Source organism: Magallana gigas, chromosome 10 (genome assembly GCF_963853765.1).
Source record: "Magallana gigas chromosome 10, xbMagGiga1.1, whole genome shotgun sequence".
Taxonomy (NCBI): Eukaryota; Metazoa; Mollusca; class Bivalvia; order Ostreida; family Ostreidae; genus Magallana; species Magallana gigas.
The window spans coordinates 37,287,293-37,293,701 of NC_088862.1; positions in this window are offsets into that span (position 1 = coordinate 37,287,293).

The window sequence follows — 6,409 nt, forward strand, 5'->3', positions numbered from 1 at the left end:
TATCCCTATTTTAACATTAAAATGAAGAATATTGGTTTCTTTCCAGGGATGTAATTTCTTTATAGAAATATTTGTCCTTAAATTAACACCGATTATTTCTTTGTAGGAATGTATTAACGGATAAATAAGGGTGCAAATATTGATCCGAAAAGATTTTGAGGGTTTTCTTAGTGTTTTACTTTACTGATTTGTTCACGTTAAACCGAAATTATTAAGCTCCTTGATGGGGTATAATTTTATAATAAAAGGAGTTTACTTGCACTTATGGGGATTATTTCTGTGTATTAATATCATTAAAGATAAATAAGGGTACAATCATTGATTACAAAAGACTTAACAACATTTTTTGTAATTATGTCTCACATACACACTTTTCTGTATATTCGTTCGTCATTGTATGAAGTTTACAACATTATTCTGAATAGTATATTTCATCGATAACACTTAAAAGAAACTATTATAACAGTTTAAGATGTGTAACTACATTTAGTTTAAACGCTTGACACCCAACATGTATTGTACACAATGTACATATAACATGTATAACATTCGTCAATTATATGTTGTAAATAAACAACTACGGGATCAACAGTTGACAAAACAATCAAGTACAGTATAAAGAACAATTATTAACACTTATTTTATGCAAACCTACCTTGCATTAGTCTAATTTAATCCCAAAACACAAGTATAATCCATGTCACCTTGAAATCATTTTGTCACAAATGTTTTTTTTTCAACACCGAGCCCGATCGAATCTCGAACCCGATAATTTCCGGCTAGTGTTTTGGGCCTTTTTCTCTGTTGTAATTGGTGTAGAATAACACTGAAATAGAATAGGAATATTTGATTTATTTCCAGTAACTCTTATTGCCATAATCACAAGAATTTATGGTCCCTACAAAAAAAGTGTTACTTGTAACTTAATCCAATATTTTGGTCCTCTAAACCCCAGAGATTTATTTTAAAGAAATTCATGAAATATTGTATCAAATGGACATTTTCTTCATGATTTATTGTTTATTGTAAAGTTCTTAAGAGATTATAACTAAAATATTTCACAGTTAAAGCCTCTGAAAAAATTTGGACCCCCTCGAGTAAGCCCATATTTCTCTACTTTTGGTCAAATAAAGCACATACTGTATGGGGTCTAAATTTGTAATGCTCCTTGTAAATATTAATTTCTGCCTGATTTATTCTTTAATTACATGTATTCAAGAGAATATAACGAATGAATTTCACAATTAAAGCCCTTTCAAAGTTTAAGGGACCTTGGAGTAGACCCATTTTTTTCAATTTTGGATAAAATAAAGTGCAGACTGCGCAGGGTGTAAACTAAAAATAAGCATCATATTGTTGATTTCTACATGATTTATTGTTTATTGTGAAGCCCTTAAGAGATTATAACTGAAAAACTCTACAGTTAAACCCTCTGAAAAAAATTTGACCCACTTGAAAAAGCCATTAAATTTCAATTTGACGTTAAATATTGGGCATAGTAAGTCCCTTCGGAAACCCTCTAAATCTTAGGTATCAATATTTCAAGCATTATTTGTCCTAATACACATATATACAAAGGATATAGGACCCTTAGTTAAAAGAATTACCCCTCTGTTATGAATTTATACCCCCTCATTATACCAATAAATTTCAATTTGACGTTAAATATAGGGCATACTAAATCCCTTTGGAAACTCTCTAATCTTTGAAAACCAATATTTCAACCCTTATTTACCTTAATACACATCAATAAAAAGGAATAAGGACCATTAGTTAAAAGAAATACCCCTCTGTTATGAATTTATACCCACCTAAGAAAACCTATAATTTTTTATTTACCGGAAATAAGATGGTATAATAAATCCTATCTGACCCCCAATAAATCTAAAATTATGAACAATTCAACCCTAATTTATCCTAATACACATTATAACGAAGGAATAAGAACCACTAGAGCAAAGGACTATCTCTTGATTATGAATTTATACCCCCCTCATTATACCAATAAATTTCAATTTGACATTAAATATAGGGCATACTAAATCCCTTTGGAAACCCTCTAATCTTTGAATACCAATATTTCAACCCTTATTTACCTTAATACACATCAATACAAAGGAATTAAGACCTTTAGTTAAAAGAATTACCCCTCTGTTATAAATTTATACCCAACTAAGAGAACCTATAATTTTCAAATTACCGAAAATAATATAGTACACTTAATTCATTCTGACCCCAAATAAATCTCAAAGTATGAACATTTCAACCCTAATTTATCCTAATACACATTATAACAAAGGAATAAGAACCACTAGAGCAAAGAACTATCGCTTGATTATGAATTTATACCCCCCTGAGTACACTCCTAAATTTTCATTTGACGACAAATATATGGTATTCTAAATCCCTCCTGACCCCCACTAAACCTTTAAGTATTAATATTTATACCCTATTTTATCCTAATACACATCAAAACAAAGGTAGAAGCATCATTAGTTTAAAGAAATACCCATGTATTATGAATTTAAACCCCCCTGAGAATACCCCAAAATTTCCATTTGACGTAAAATATGAAGCCTACTAAATCCCTCCTGACCCCCACTAAACCTGTGAGTATAAATATTTCTAGGCTACTTTATCCTAAAACACATTAAAACAAAGGATTTAGCAGCATTAGTTTAAAGAAATACCCCTGTATTATGAATTACTACCCCCCAGAAAATGCCCAAAAATTCCATTTTGACATTAAATATTTGGTATACTAAATCCCTCCTGACCCCCACTAAATCTTTTAGTATTAAAATGTCTGTCCTTTTTTATCCTAGTACACATAAAAACAAAAGATTAAAACCATTAGTACAAAGAAATACCACTGTACTATGAATTTATACCCCCCAGAGAATGCCCAAAAATTTCCATTGAATGTTAAATATTTGGTATACTAAATCTCTCCTGACCCCCACTAAACCTTTAAGTATTAAAATGTCTACCCTGTTTTATCCTAATACACATCAAAACAAAGGATAAAATACCATTAGCTTAAAGAAATACCCTTGTATTATGAATTTATACCCCTGTGAGAATACCTAAAAATTTCCATTTGACGTTAAATATATGGTATACTAAATCCCTTCGGAAACCCTCTAAATCTGTAAGTATCAATATTTCAACCCTAATTTATCCTAATGCACATCAAAACAAAGGTAAAAATACCATTAGTTCAAAGAAATACCCCTGTATTATGAATTTATACCCTTCTTAGAATACCCAAAAATTTCCATTTGAGGTTAAATATAATGATTACTAAATCCCTTCTAACCCCCACTAAATCTTTTAGTATTAAAATTTCTGCCCTATTTCATCCTAGTACACATTAAAACAAAAGATTTAACACCAATAGTATAAAGAAATACCCCTGTATTATGACTTTATACCCCCCAGAAAATGCCCAAAAATTTTCATTGAATGTTAAATATTTGGTATACTTAATCCCTCCTGACCCCCACTAAACCTTTAAGTATTGACATTTCTACCCTATTTTATTCTAATACACATCAAAACAAAAGATAAAATACCATTAGCTTAAAAAAATACCCCTGTATTATGAATTTAAACTCCTCTGAGAATACCCAACAATTTCCATTTCACGTTAAATATAATGAATACTAAATCCCTCCTGACCCCCACTAAACCTATAAGTATTAATATATTTACCCTATTTTATCATAATACACATTAAAACAAAGGATTTAGAAGCATTAGTTTAAAGAAAAAGCCCTGCAATATGAATTTATACCCTCCTGAGAATACCCAAAAATTTCAATTTGACGTTAAATATAAAGCATACTTAATCCCTCTTGACCCCCACTATACCTCTAAGTATGAATATTTGTACCCTATTTTATCCAAGTACACATGAAAACAAAAGATTTAACACCATTAGTATAAAGAAGTATCTCTGTATTAGGAATTTATACCCCCCAGAGAATGCCCAAAAATTTCCATTTGACGTTAAATATTTGGTATACTAAATCCCTCCTGACCCCCACTAAACCTTTAAGTATTAATATTTATACCCTATTTTATCCTAATACACATCAAAACAAAGAATAAAATACCATTAGCTTAAAGAAATATCCATGTATTATGAATTTATACCCCTGTGAGAATACCCAAAAATTTCCATTGAATGTTAAATATAATGAATACTAAATCCCTCCTGACCCCCACTAAATCTTTTAGTATTAAAATTTCTGCCCTATTTTATCCTAGTACACATGAAAACAAAAGATTTAACACCATTAGTATAATGAAATACCCCTGTATTATGACTTTATACCCCCTAGAGAATGCCCAAAAATTTCAATTGAACGTTAAATATTTGGTATACTAAATCTCTCCTGACCCCCACTAAACCTTTAAGTATTAAAATGTCTACCATGTTTTATCCTAATACACATCAAAACAAAGGATAAAATACCATTAGCTTAAAGAAATACCCCTGTATTATGAATTGATACCCCCATGAGAATACCCAAAAATTTCAATTTCAGTTAAATATAATGAATACTAAATCCCTCCTGACCCCCACTAAACCTATGAGTATTAATATTTCTACCCTCATTTATCCTAATTTACCTTCAAACAAAGATGTTAGGACCCATAGATAACAGAAGTACCCTTGTATTATCAATTTATACCCCCCTGAGTATACCCATAATTTTCAATTTGACGTTAAATGTATGGTATACTAAATCCCTTCGGAAACCCTCTAAATCTGTAAGTATCAATATTTCTACCCTTAATTATCCTAATGCATACTAAGAGCAAGGAGATATCATGACAAGTTTAAAGGAATACCCTTGTATTATGAATTTATACCTGCCAAAGTAAACCCATAATTTTGAATTTCCCGCTAATTATATGGTGTACTAAATCCCCTGGACCACCTCTTAATCTATAAGCATCAATATTTCTACCCTCATTTATCCTAATATACATTCAAACAAAGATGTTAGGACCCATAGATAACAGAAGTACCGTTGTATTATCAATATATACCCCCCTGAGTATACCCATAATTTTCAATTTGAAGTTAAATATATGGTATACTAAATCCCTTTGGAAACCCTCTAAATCTCTAAGTATCAATATTTCTACCCTTAATTATCCTAATGCATACTAAGAGCAAGGAGATATCATGACAAGTTTAAAGGAATACCCTTGTATTATGAATTTATACCTGCCAAAGTAAACCAATAATTTTGAATTTCCCGCTAATTATATGGTGTACTAAATCCCCTGGACCACCTCTTAATCTATAAGTATCAATATTTCTACCCTCATTTATCCTAATATACATTCAAACAAAGATGTTAGGACCCATAGATAACAGGAGTACCTTGTATTATCAATTTATACCCCCCTGAGTATACCCATAATTTTCAATTTGACGTTAAATATATGGTATACTAAATCCCTTTGGAAACCCTCTAAATCTGTAAGTATCAATATTTCTACCCTTAATTATCCTAATGCATACTAAGAGCAAGGAGATATCATGACAAGTTTAAAGAAATACCCTTGTATTATGAATTTATACCTGCCAAAGTAAACCCATAATTTTGAATTTCCCACTAATTATATGGTATAGTAAATCCCCTGGACCACCTCTTAATCTATAAGTATCAATATTTCTACCCTCATTTATCCTAATATACATTCAAACAAAGATGTTAGGACCCATAGATAACAAGAGTACCCTTGTATTATCAATTTATACCCCCCTGAGTATACCCATAAATTTCAATTTGACATTAAATATATGGCATACTAAATCCCTTCGGAAACCCTCTAATCTCTGAATATCAATATTTCAGCCCTTATTCACCCTAATTCACATGAAAACAAAGGAATAAGGACCCTTAGTTAAAAGAATTACCCCTTTGCTATGAATTTATACCCACCTAAGTGAACCTATAATTTTCAATTTACTTGAAATAATATGGTATACTAAATCCATTCTGACCCCCACTAAATCTCTAACTATGAACAATTCAACCTTAATTTATCCTAATACACATTAAGATGAAGGAATAAGGACCACTAGATCAAAGTATTTCCTCTTAATTATGAATTTATACCCCCCTCATTATACCAATAAATATCAATTTAACATTAAATATTGGACATATTAAGACCCTTTGGAAACCCTGTAAATCTCAAAGTATCAATAGTTCAACCCTTATTTATCCTAACACACATCAAAACAAAGTAATTAGAACACTTATTTAAAGGAATTACCCCTCTGTTATGAATTTATACAAATCTGAGTATTCCCATAAATTTCAATTTGAAGTTAAATATTTGGCATACTAAATCCCTTCAGAAATCCTCTAATCTCTAAATA